This window comes from Camponotus floridanus, unplaced genomic scaffold (genome assembly GCF_003227725.1).
Source record: "Camponotus floridanus strain SB8 unplaced genomic scaffold, Cflo_v7.5 scaffold11, whole genome shotgun sequence".
NCBI classification, from domain to species: domain Eukaryota; kingdom Metazoa; phylum Arthropoda; class Insecta; order Hymenoptera; family Formicidae; genus Camponotus; species Camponotus floridanus.
The window spans coordinates 2,001,490-2,016,118 of record NW_020229226.1 but is presented as its reverse complement, the minus strand read 5'-3'; the positions used below and the strand labels follow the sequence as shown (position 1 = coordinate 2,016,118).

The 14,629-nt window shown below is 29.8% G+C and overlaps 1 protein-coding gene across 1 annotated transcript in view; it reads right to left on the bottom strand.

Moving 5' to 3' along the window:
* LOC105257226 overlaps positions 1–10,511 on the bottom strand; it is a 110,284-nt gene extending 99,773 nt beyond the window's left edge. Inside the window, exon 1 of the mRNA XM_011267692.3 lies at positions 9,687–10,511. The gene's annotated coding sequence lies outside the window, so the exon portion shown is untranslated. The remainder of the gene's footprint in view (positions 1–9,686) is intronic.
* Between the last annotated feature and the right edge of the window lie 4,118 nt (positions 10,512–14,629).

Sequence of the window (14,629 nt, the reverse complement as noted above, 5' to 3'; positions counted from 1 at the left end):
TAATGATGCGTAATGTGTTGATTAATCGGATTTCACCCCCCCCCCCCCTGTATCTGTATAAAATTTGCATTTCATAATAGCTTTATGCACTTTTTAGCAGCAACGTATACCGTGAATTTCATCGATAATCCAACATCATAGAGCAACCTGGTATCATGATTTAATACCGGCCGTTGCGGCGCCATTAGCCGAGCTCGTATAATTTCTAGCCCCTGCGCATTATTCGCTTTAAAAAGCTTTCCGATGCTTGCAGTTGCATACACTTTCTCGCTGCACCACCCGTTAACTCGGCAGACAGGTGGAAAAAATCCGTCGCGCGTGTAGGTGAATATATAAAAATAGATAAAGTATATACATAGAACACATATAGTTATGTATCGATGCATTCGCGTACATACACGTATCAACGTTGATTTATCGGATAGACTTAGCATCGGCGATTAAACAACGTTGAGAATTTTTCATATATTCTAAAAAATTTAACTAATCGGTTAAAAAATTTAATGACAAAATTAACAAATAATATTCTAAAGACCGAATTTTTTTAATGCATCTAAATTAAAATAATTAAATTAAATTAAATTAAACAAATTTCCAGATACAATATATGATATTAAATAAAATAAGTTTTATTATTTAAGCGTTATTTAAATTATATATTGCTGTACTTGTATTAAATATAGATTTGTATAATATATTATTTATAATATCAAAATATATAATTAAGAGTATGATATCTTTTCTTGATGCTTCGTGTATATATATATTATACAAATCTATATTTAATATAAGTAAAGCAATATATAATTTAAATGACGCTTAAATAATAAAACTTATTTTATTTAATGCTACATGTTTAGTTACTATAACATTTATTGTATCTGGAAATTTATATATATATATATATATATATATATATATATATATAATCTGTCCACGTAATGATACATTTTAGCAAAAATATCTTATTAATGTCAGTCTATTAGATTGTCGTCTCAAATTTCTCTCAATCAACTCTTGCGCTCGGAAACTTTCGGAGACACTTTTATTAAAGATATAAACTTTGTCATGTGTGTCTATAATTGTCCTCCATTTGTCTATTCCAAGTTTGCGAGAGAAAAAGAAAGAACAAGTTGAAAAGTTCATTTATTTAAAACATTTACGATTTTTCTCGGAAATGACATTTACTATTTTACAAAAAAAGCTGAAACATTAATATGATAAAAATTAAATTGTAATGACTGAATATAATCAACATATTGGAGCAAATGAAGAGTTGTTATAAGATTAATAATCATGAGAGTAAAATTATGTCAACAAAGAATCATGAGAATAAAATAGTATCATGTGAAAATTAATGGATAAATATAAAAATTAAAGATAAAATGATAATAAATATTAAACAAATTATAAACTATATAATTGGTATACTAAGTTATAAAAATAAATGAATCTACAGAAATGAAAATAATTTATTATAATTTCATTACGATCAATAATAATGAAGGAAGAAATAAAGTCATGTAAATGCTTAATCGCCTTAATCATTATTCAGGAAGTAAAAGTCGACGCGCGTTGAAGCACTGCGAGTGCAATGCCATGCAAATAGCAAGGCACTCGAAGGAGATTTGAGTGTGCGCTAACTGGAAGTGTGCATTCTTTGCTCGCTAAAAAAAGAATCTTAGTATAAGAAATGAATGTAAAATAATGTAAAAACACGTAAAAAGCAAGGAAAAAAGAGAGAGGCGTATCCAAAGATTTACTGAATCTCTTGCTAGTTGTCCGCTTCCGTGCTGTATGTCCTCTCTTTGCGATACCCTTTTAAAGCAGCCGTAAATTTATGTTATGCAAATACGGATTTCCACAGGAAAACATCGCAAGAGAGGAAGAGTGACATTTCCCTCGCCGCGGCCAAGGAAAGAATAAAATTCGCTCTTTGTTGTTTGATTGTCGACGAAAGTTACATTGCTGTTGCATTAATATAGAACGATCGTGAAAATTAACAAATAAACAAGTATCTTATGAAATAATTTTGAATATCAATCTAAACTTTTTCAATATTTTTAATGGAGCATTAAAAAAATTAATATAAATTTTAATAACATGAACAAACACACATATGTATATATAAATAAAATTACAAATACATATATAATGAAAAGATATATATGCAATAAAAAAAGATGAAAATAATAAATAGATTATACCGACAACAGTATGATTACTATAAATCTCAACGATTTAAAGTGGAAGGAGCAATTTGTGGAACAAATTCGTCCTTATTTTCATGCGTGTCACGAGCAGACGCTTATGATCGTAATTTATGATTAGCAAATGCGCAATCAATTTTTAACGTATAAAAATTTCTTGAAATAATGCTTACGTAATTTACAAAATTTAATCTTAATTTAACAAAAGTAAATATTTCATATGCAAGAAAAAAATATAAAAAGCTAAGTTATAATATAATGGAATATAATATATCGAGAGATAAAGAATTGATAATATATGAATAATCAATACAAAGCTTACATGCACACACACATATGTGACTTAATAACTTAAAAATGTAATTTAAAGATTTAATTACTTGCATATATATGTAAAAAAGATTGTCTCCCTTCTAAAATACACAAAGATCCAAAGTTTTATCTAACATGATATTAATCATTGTAGCATGATTATTCTAGGTCGCTCAATATAATATCCTAGGCTTGAGGCGCAAGCAAAATGTTTTATTCACTCAACTATATTAACAACATAATATTCACCCTATCTTTAGGAGACAGGTTTATAGTATGACACTTTGACGTTATACATGGTAGACGTTTGACATGAAAATTATCTAATATAAGCTCATCCTCCTGTCTCGTCATTCTGAGCCTTCCGCTCATATACGCAATATGTGCTTATGTATGAGAGACACAACGTCCACATGCATAATGCAGAAGCACGTGGGTGATGCATAAATATTTAGAATTGATTTCTATGTGGCGCATAGTCAAACATTAGCGACAAAATGGCATATGTTATAATTTCAACAGAGACAGCATATTACCTTGATCTTCTCTTTAAAAAAAAAAAAGATATATATATATATATATATATATATATATATATATATTTAGTTATTTTTAAATTAAAAAGGAAAAGAGGAAAATATAAGTATGAATTTTACAAATATTATAAGTATATATAAAAATCAAACATTAATTAAAATATTTTTATTTAATTATTTATATTAAATAATTAAAGAAATTGTAAACATTTTGTATCTTATTATACGTATATTCAAATTAATTTGTTCTATTTTTTCAGAATAAACGGAAAGAAATGTGTGTGTATGTGTGTGTATATATCTCATAACATAAAATCGATAAACAATGTTAAAAATACTATTATTTCTATATAAATTTCGATTTTCATAAAATATGAATAGCAAACAAATATTCAAATATTTTCGCGTGAAAAATTCAAGAAAAGAAAAACTGACATTCGGAAAATCAAAACGCACATTGGAAATCTTTAAATAAATCTCTTTAAATGGAAATTATCAGCCGACTACTTTGCAGAGAATGAAATGGAATATAATGTAGGATGTTACTATTAATACATTTTGAAAAGTTTAACGGAAACAATTTATTATAATAGTTATAAGTGCTTGCACGTTTACTTCAAAATTTCACAATGAGTTAATAAGCTGAAGAACGATATTCTGCAACATTTCCTACGTTGTTTCAACGATTACATTCTAAATACTACATTTTACTTTGCTCATTAATAAAATCATATCTTTCCATTAAAATAATTAATATTTGTGTTTCCTTTAAAATAGCAAAGTTTTGAAAATCTTTTAATAATATAAAACAGATTAGTTTATCATTTGATACATGTAATAAGATGAAATAGACCACAAAATAATATATAAAACAATTATAACAATTATAACAATCTAAACAGTGTCAATTTTACACATTATTATTGTGAGATTTTCTACTGAAATTATATATAACATCTATCTTTTCTTTCTTTAAAGTAGAAATTAAATTATACACAATATGTTTTTCGTATGCGTTTTTCGTAATAAATGGAAATATTTTATCTTATATTTTTATATAATTATAATATTCACGTGCAGGTAAATTCTGAAAATTATTTAGCGTGGAAACTCGTAATAATATGTTAATAAAGTTTAATATCACTGAATGAGCATAAAGCGTACAGTTTATGAAAATCAAAATTATAATAATTGCGTAACATCCAATGTGTATAATTGTCAGCATAACATTTCCATTTCAATTCACTAGTGCAGGTTTAAATTCCCTTGTATTCGAGCATTAATGATAAAAATGATTAGCTGATACGTCATGCATTCTAAGGACGATCAATCGCTCATTTGTCACTAGTCCTACTTAAGTATCAGTTTGAATCGCGCTCGAACCACGTCATGGAAACTGTCAGAGTGGGAAATAGTTCGCCAACTATTTCTGCATACATGATAGCTAAGTTTCTAACCGATATTCGAGTCGCGTACAAGTCATATATTAGTAGTTTCGACAAGTAATTTTCGTCATTCTAAACGTATCGTTCTAAAGATCAGTCATTCTTCATTTGTCTATTAATAGCTGTAGTAATCAACCGCGTACCTCCTTAGTGTATCAAGTACAATAATATACATGCAAATCTATCCTTACGCTATATTACATCGTTAATTATTTCAATAAACAAGGAGGATAATCAAATTTCTGATATAGAATTTTGCTTGGGATAAGATTTATGATATCAACATAACATGTATATCATTGAGAGTACATTCTCGACAGAGAAATTGAAGTTATTCGCATCTATGAATCGTATCTTGAACAAACGCTTCATTAGTCAAAATGCGCATGTTGCCAACGAAATTGCAGAGAAGTACAACTCCGCGCGTGTCTAGAGCGAAGTGATTTAGCGAATTTCTTCGCGAGAGCTGTAACGTCGTCTGTTCCTATCACGAAACACGATTGATTGCGATCGTGAATTCAATTAATATTGAAAGTTTAGAAAGACGAGAACGATAAAGAACGTCAAAAACAAACAATAAAATTGTATTGATAAATTATCAAATAATGTCAGATAATATCTGCAAATAAAAAAAATGTTATTAATCTGATTCGTGAAAATCACAAACGATGCAGTTATATAGAAATAATTTCTCTTCCACGTCACGATTCGCAACTATAGCGCTATGAGAGATAGGATTTTGAGCTGCGGATTTTGTTATATACCGACTACCTCGGGCGTATCTCCAGGTGTAAAGAATGAGGAAAGCATTTTCTCAACTTCGTACAAATGGCTGCGACTTAGAAGAAGAATAATAATACGCATCCCGCACACCTGTGAAGATGAAAGATCGCTTGCCAACATAATTCGAGGATAAACAGTTCACGTTTGAAGCACATCTAAGAATCGAATAATAATTAACTTATACAAGGCAGCAATTATTTAACTGATTGATACAATTCTCTTACAGAATAATTCGATAATGCAAATATTTCTATGAATATTTGAGAAATATAGCAGTTCTTATAATTTAAAAGCCGTTGTAATTAAATGATAATTTTATCTTATGGATATATCTAAAGTGTATAAATAATATTTAGTTTACATAGTTTAATGTGATTTCAAAAACTACGCATGTGGGTGAATATTTATGATCGTACGGAACAACAATTGTCTGTATTTGCAGTGAATCAATTTCCATCACTTCTACTCGAATAATATTTGCATAGTAGTTTTAGAAAATTCACGAATCCCGAATAATTAATATTTAATATTTGAGGAGAGAGAATTTTCAATTTGCAGTTTATTTTATGAGCGAAATGTTTCAAAATTTTATCAGAGTAAATAAAACAAACAAACAAGATTATTTTTAATTACTATTGTCAAAGTTAATTTTAATCTTCTCGTTAGCCTTTCAACCGTAGATACATGTATTTCATATATTTCATATGTTATACATTTTGATGTACTATACAATTGCAGATTGGCAAATTTATCATAAACATAATAAATCAACAAATTGACTAATTTATTATAAACTAAATAAGCGTTGAGAATGTTTCTTGTATATAGAAATATTTCCGTGCTTTGAGATACAACTCATATAACATGTCAAACATTTCGCAAAGCAAGACTCGTTTAAAGTGGAACAGAGTACGAGCCATGCGAAGTGTATGAAAGCTATCATTCGTTGGAAAGTGGTAATGACGAAAGACAGTTAACCGCGACGACGGAAGTCACGAACTGTCTCTGTGAGAAATGCTCCACATCCTCGCTTTGCGTACTTAGTGCAGAAATTGCCTACGTTCTCTCCCATTTCTCTCTTTCTCTCTCTATATATTTCTCTCGACAAATATCATGGCTCTACGTTCTATAATTACAAATGTCAAGATAAATCTCAAGGCTCGAGATAATCATCGATTTCACAGGAATCGCATGCTTCCGGTTTGTCGATAAAAGTGAGAATTAGAGATAGTGATCTCGTGCAGAAAACTCATTAACTCTTTCATTCCATTACAAGAGAACGTGCACATGAAGAACATAGATTCGATCACATGCGTAAGAAACGCATATCGATTCCTATATCTCATCTTCGAAAGATATCTCAACGAACGAATTTTTTTATGCATGAAAATAAAGCGATGTGTCTTGAAAAAATTATGGTGATTAGTTAAAATTAAAAATTCACATGTTTATCTCAATTTCTACTATTTTTATTTCCAATATATATTTGATGTAATTAAAAAAAGAAAATATATTATTTTATGGAATACACAAGATTTACAATATCAATATTTCCTAGAACTATTTTATGATAAAAAGATGGGAATTGAAAAAAAAAATTACTTTTAAAAATTTACGTAATGTACTTTTATATAAAAATAAAATCCTATTACATAAAGATATTTTAACTATATACTTTTTGACATGTTCAGAAATCGTATTATCATCAATTATTAATTGAAATTTGAATAAAGTAAGAGACATACATAAAAAAAAAACTTCTTTTGTCGAAAAATATGTTGAAATATTAAATTACGAAGCAGCTTTATTCTGCAAAACAAATACACACACATACATTCTCTTTATCTCTTTCTCTCTGTCTTATTGTTGATGCATCAATAATATGTGTAATCTCATGACGACGACACGTCAACAGACAGACCATGTACTATTCCCGATGAACGCGTATCCAATTTACAGTAGCAACGGATAAACAAGCGCGCAATAAATTATTTTCAATATCTGCATGTTCCCCTATTATTCCCATTTTGCTGTAATAGAGAACCTTGTACGCACAGGGACCGATGTCCCTTTGGTATGACCCCAACGACGCAGCGCGATACGACGTATCGATTAAAAAAGCAGCATCATTGGTGTTAATGGAAGTGACACGCAACTGCGATATTACTGCAATATGTAATTGTAAAATGTAATCATGTTACAAGATTTCTGAAAAACCATCGATAGAAACGTGATACAAAAATATATATTATTAATTACAAATAATATACTCTCCATTAACAAAATTATATTATATTAAATAAATGAAATGATGAATAAATGATTTGATAAAGAATTAAGCTCTTTATGTATTTAACAACACGATACTCAAGAAACGAGCGATTAAAAGCCATTATGGACATCTCATGGGAGGGTTTATAGAATTCTCAAAAATAAAAATCTATCTTATATGGTAAATACACCAAGTAAAATATATGTATATGCCTTGTGCACGTTTAAATTTTCGCAAACAATTAATCTTTGAGAAATATTTACACACTACCATCCGCGGTGGCTCTTAATCGCTCGTTTCTTAAGTATCGTGTTGTTATATATTATATTATAAATATTTCACGACTCATGAGATTCCGCGAATGTAAAAATTTGAGAAATATTTACTTTAAATAATAATTATCAATTTTTTAAAAAATCTATTATATTAGATATCATTATATCATATAATTTCGATCCTTACAAACTTTAAATGATGGGTCTTTCATTAGCGAACAATCGAACGCAATGCGAGTTAAGTTTCGTCGATCGAGTATCGATTACCACGAATAGCTATAGCAAGGAAATCGAGGAAGAAAGGAGAAAAAAACATTGCCTGTTTAACCTCGCTTTCTGCTTCCGCGAGCAAGGCAAACACGTTCAGGATCTCTCTCATGTGAGCTTCACAAACGTGCTACACATCAATTCCACGTCGAAACGCGAGCCACGTTCGTCGCAACTTCATTTTCAGACAAGTAGTACGGGATACTTTATCGCCGGCTATTGTGTACTTTCAATCTTGAATTCATATTTTGAGCCGGCTTTCAAAGGCACAAGTAGACGCTATTAACTTTTTGATAAAAAACTTTTGTCAAAGGTATATGTATATTATCCTTATAATAAATTTACAGAAAACTTTAAGACGTATAATTACATACATTTATGCATTTAACAAAAAAATTATTCCATAAGTTCAGGAGAAAGCTTGGCATATAGTTATATAACTTTTTATATAACTAAAGTTATATATATAACTAATCTCTCTTTAAATAATTACTACAGATTTTTAAGTACATTTTTTTAAAGTTAAATAATTAGAAAAATTAATTTATAATATTATAAATTGTATCAATCAATAAGTAATTTAGTATTATATTCAATATTATATTATTGAATTTAATGATTATATTTATATGCAGTCATGTCATCTCAAGATCGAGCGAAACGTGCGACCCATGCTAATTAGTCAAATCGATTCCCAACCGATGAGCCTTATTAAACTATAATAGATTAATTTGATTGTGTTTAACAAAAATGACATCACTCAAATCTCATTAATTGTCCGTTCGTGTTATTTTAACAATTAAAACATAATAAGTTCTTAATCAAACGACAATCTTCATCATGTAGTCTGAACTATATTCCAATAAATTTGTTCGTTTCGAATGTATCTCATTGACGTTTAACAATTTATCGAAGTTCCTTGATTGTCAAATTTAATGAACAAATAATGAATCAATAGTGAATTTATACTTAATTCCCTTAACGACAGAGAAATTCGCCAATAAATGCCTCTGTTTTAATGTAGAGTCTCGGCATCGATTGGTTCATGACATTCATGAGCTATGAATGGATACTTCAGGTGTGATTTCTCAAGATAATTGTATCTGTATATACTTTTTTATATTTAAAAAAAAAACGTTTAAAATACTTTCATATAAAATCATAACATTTTTCTTACATCGTTATCACATATTAATATGTGTAGACACATATTAATATGTGATAAACGTTGTAAGAAAAATATTCTAAAGCTTATTTTTTGGATTAATAATTAAATTGTATAAAAAACTTGATTACTAATTTTATAAAATATATTTAGAGAAATATATTTAGAGATATTTAATTCTTATTTTGAAAAATTCCATATTTATCTTCTTTAGATTAACCTAAAGCTATTATGCATTATTTTCCTAGCAAGACTCATTCGATGTTATCATTGTCCGCAGCCTAATTAAAAAACCGCTTTCAATCAAGCATACGAAAATTGAATACTTGATTGAACTTTGCTGTTGAATGCGAATGAGTCTCAAAAGAACGGCATCTCGATTGATCCCTTTTGGGGTTTCTGGCTGAACGGCTTTACTTACCCTTTATCAGTCGCCAAAGGTCGAATGCCCGCACAGCTGTGACGTCGGCGGGAAACGTCGCACAGATCGGAGGTCAGCTGAAACAAGCGGAGTAGACGTGGCTTGCACCACTTGGTGCTGGCAGCGGCAAAAGAGCTACGAGATGAATACTATTCACCACCGAGCACGACCACCTCGCTGTTCGAGGGTGCGCGGACGACTGAGGTCCGCCTCGATCGTCGCCGTGGGTGTAGCTGTGCAGTGGTAGCTAGCTCTCCCACCCTGGCCTTTTTCCTCTCTCACCCTTCGCGGGAAAGCGCACCCTCTCTTTTATCTGCGAAGCTCTGTCTCGGTCCTCTTCTCTCCTTCCGTTTCTCTCTTTTTTTCTTTCAATCCCGAGTTCTCCCTTAACTTCTCGAACTTTTTTATCCTTCTCGCACTCGCCGAAGCGCGTTCTTCGTTCATCCGACTCAGCCTGCCTTTCACGTAGTTTCTCCCTTATTTTCCATCTCACTTGACCCTTCGTTCTTCAGCTATCTTCGTCGCTCTGACGTCGATCTGCTTCCCTATTTCCTTCTATGCATTCCTCCCTTTTGCATTTCGAACTAATGTATTCTTTCTCCAATGCAGTCTTTTCTCTCCTATTATTTTTCTTCGCCCTTCATCTATGAACGAACCGATACTTTCCCTGTTCTCGCGATCAACTGTGTCTCAGTCGTCTCATTCATTCTGTTTCACTTATATGATTCTGTAGTCTCGTTGTCTCTCTCTTCTCTCTCTTCGATTCGTATCGTGTTACTCCCTCCATTTAGGTCTTTGTTCGATCTGTCTCTACTTACTGCATTATTCCTTCTCTCTTGCATTCACGCGTACTATCTTGGAAAATTTTGCACTCTCCGGCAGCTCTGTACAGCAAGAAACAAATGCTGGATTCGATTCTCCGATCCAGTCCGTCCTACAGGGGAGAGAGAAGGGTTAACTTCGACAGAGGCGAGCAAGTGAGTGGTGGTAGCCTGGTCAGCGGAAACGACAAAGACAAACGATGACAGCACTATCGTCGAGAAGAGAGAAGGACGGAAGAAAGACGAACGATGCATCCGAGCATAGGTCATCGTAGATGGAAAGGGGCCCCGATTTATTGACTCCCGGGGACTTATCGTAAAACTACTTGCAATTTCGACTGAAAATGTATTTTCCACAGACAGTACATGTTTTTGAGCAATCATGAATCTCTTTCAAAGAGAACACATTTATATATGTTTTATATATGTTTACCTTCAAAATGTAATTTAACAACAGTAAAACAACTAAATAAAATAATTTGTATAATGTGCATAAATTTTGTACTTTATATCATATATTATATTATTATTTGCGAAATAAAAAATAAAAATTGAAAGAGACAAAAAAGATTAAAGTAAAATTGCAAATGTTTCATAAATATTTTTATATCGTAAAGCATATCTTCATAAAATTTAAAGAAATAATTATGAAGAATTTACAGTGATAAAATTATCATAAATACAATATTTTGTATAATTACTATATAAAAAAGTTAGTTTTTTAAACTTGTAAATATAATATACAAATTAAACTAATTCTTTCAATAAGATAAGATCGATCACTGGCTGTTAAACGAAAAATCGAATTATTTAGAGAAAATCGTCCGATAAGTTAGGAATTAAATTATTTTAACGTAGATAGTCTTTCACAAAGAGATCTGCTTTAATATCATATGTTGGCAAGATTCAACGATATATACACGTAAAACAGAGATTTCCAAAAGATTCATATCGCTTAGCGTGTAACAAAATTTATCGTTAGTTTTCAAAATAGAACGAATGTGTACTATGTAAAACAAACATCAAAAGCCTGTTCCAAAAATCGATTAATGACAAGAATTATCTTTCTCCTTTCCCTTTTCAATTTTTAAGACTTATAAAAGTAACAATTCCTTGTAAGTAAATTTTTTGTGACATTTAACACATTTTATACACTCTAATATTCAAAATTATTAGGACATTTTTAATATCACATAATTAAAATATTTTGTCTATTCCATCTTTTCTTCTATCCTTTTTTTCTTTTCTTGCAACTATACATTAAACTAAATCAAGTATCAAAGCAAACATAATTAGCTTGATTCTAAGTTCCATTTTAACACTTCGTACTTTCATGTTGCTTGCAACGCGATTCAATCACATGCGAAAAGCTGGAATTGATAATTTCTCATCAGACTAACTTAAATCATTCGTATAGGAATGAGAAATGTGGCGCTCCGGCGACGCCGTGTCTATAACATGAACATCTACGCAGACAGCTTTCAATTTGCTACAAAATAATTTACACTTTCCAGTACAGCGATTCTGCTGGGAAATTTATTGTGAATATGCATGCAGTACTTATGAATATGAATATGAGAAAATTATTATGCCAACGACGAGATGAAGAAAGTTTGCATGCAGAAAAGCTCCTTCCCCTTCTCTCTCTTCCTCTCTCTTTCTCTCTTTCTCACTTTTCCTTCTTATTTATCTTCCTTTCCTCTCGAGTTCACTCATAATTTTTTGAAATCTTCAAGAAGACAGGACTTTATGCGAATGAATGGAAAAGTAGCACATCTCATGATCGATGATAGAAATTTGCGCAAACAAATCACATTTAAGAAGCATGATGCAGGATTACATATGACATTGCAAGAAACTATATTTCAGTACACAGAATGTCTGTAATGCTTCTTGCTAGTAAGTCACAACAACTATATTACTCGTGATTTAACGCAATGGTTAGGAAATGTCTACGATGTACGTTAAAATAAACTTTAAGCTATTTATCTAGGAAACGTGAAAGTCAGAAATCAACGATATAAATAATCTGATGTCAAGAAATAAGGCTCATACACAATTCAACATTATGAAGTAATCATCTAAGCTAACAATTATTTTGTTTGTTGTATGCTGTATATAAGAAAATTAATTTTTTTAAACATCAATTTACATATAAAAAATATTATAAAACATATAGTTCGCATAAATAAATAAATATTTTCTTCATATATGAAGATTGCTCTATATTTGAAAATATAATATTACAATTTCCATTGCAACCACGTTTTTAAAAGAAATGATTCGTAAAATATCCGTATAGATATAAGACGAGGGCAAAGCTATTGGATAAACATTGCAGGAAAACAAGAATGGCGCCACAAAGTCGCACGTTTCTGGCGCCATACGCTATGTATATATAGCAAATGCGAATAGCTTTTGTATTTTCATGTCAACAGATTAAAGTACATAAAAAATTTAGTTGCACTCTAAATTATATAATGCAAATTTTGCAAATTAAGTTTGCTTTATTAAAAATAAAAATATATATATATATACATTATATATATTTAGAAATACTTTTAATACAGCAATTTAATTTACAAAACTTGCTTTATATGATTTAGAGGGTAGCTGAATTTCTTATGAACTTTTATTTATTAACATGAAGATATGAAAAAAATGATATATACACAGAAAAAAAATAAGTGTCAAAACTTATATACTTAAACTAATGCGTTCATTGCTTCGTATATACGCAACAATTTATAATCTTCTTAGAAGAATTTAATAAGTTTAAATTTTAATAATATTATAGTCTTATTTAAATATTGTAATTGTCATCTTAAGAATATATAATTATTTAATTCTACTTAAAAAAAATTATAATCTTTGCTTTAAAAATGTTATTTTCTATCTAACTTTGTTTCTTTTCCATTCAAGAAAGTTAAATCTTAAATCATAAGAATACATTTTTATTGATTAAACTATATAAAATGGCTTCATTCAAGTAAGTAATTATTCAAGCAATTATATTTTTCTTTAATTAACGCAATATATAATCTCATTTCAAGATTTCCATGTTAAAATTAAATATATTTTCAAAACAAGAATGTCCTTTTTTTCGGTGTATATATGTATAAACGTATAAAACGTAGATTAATGACAATTAAATTTATTAAATAGATATAGTGACATTTAAACGGAATGTATAAAAAGAACAAGATAAACGAACGTATTTAAACAACCTACCTATGCATTTAAAAATAGTTCGAGCTGTCATTCGCCCATTCCTATCACTAGCAGTATGTCAGCGACTTCGTAATTTATTCATCCTTTCACCCTCCTTTCCTGATCTACCCTATGACGTCAGAGTGACCCTTAAAACCCATCTCGGCATTCACGACTACATTGCAACAGTCGGTCGACACGATCCAACTTTTTCCTGGCAAACAAACGACACGGAAGAGAATTTAATATGAACCGACAGTAGATCTCCGTTCGTTTCGCGAATACTATAAATTCGTAAAAGAAATCGGACATGTTTGAACTCGCAGAATAATACATTGTCTTCACGTATGTATCCAATGCTACTATGAAAATTTTTGTCCCAAATCAAAATTTTGCTCCTTCAATTTTCAATCTCTATTTTTTCACATTTATAAATTCCGGAGTATTTTAATAGATCTTATTTATATAAGAATTGTATGATATTAGATTTTTAATTTGTATCTCAACTAGACAATAATCTACTCATTATTGTCTAGTTGAGATACTATATATCTAAAGTTTAGAAATTTAAAAGAAAATTTTAGCAATAATTTAGAATTTAAGTAATTTCAAAATAGAGTGATTTAGTTACTTAAAGAGTGATTTAGTTACTTAAAGTGTCAAAATAGATATTAGATTGAATATTGAAGTAAAAAATAAAAGTAAAATTTTGTGTAACTCGTGATATAACAATATTATAGATTATAAGCATATAGCCAATATGGCATTTTATTTGCTATTTTAATTGATGATATATATTACTTAATAATAAACAATATTTTATCATATTTGTGATAATATTGTTGTTATATATATTCTATATTTGTATATCAAAAATTAATCATACATGCATATATGAAAGAGTGCATGATT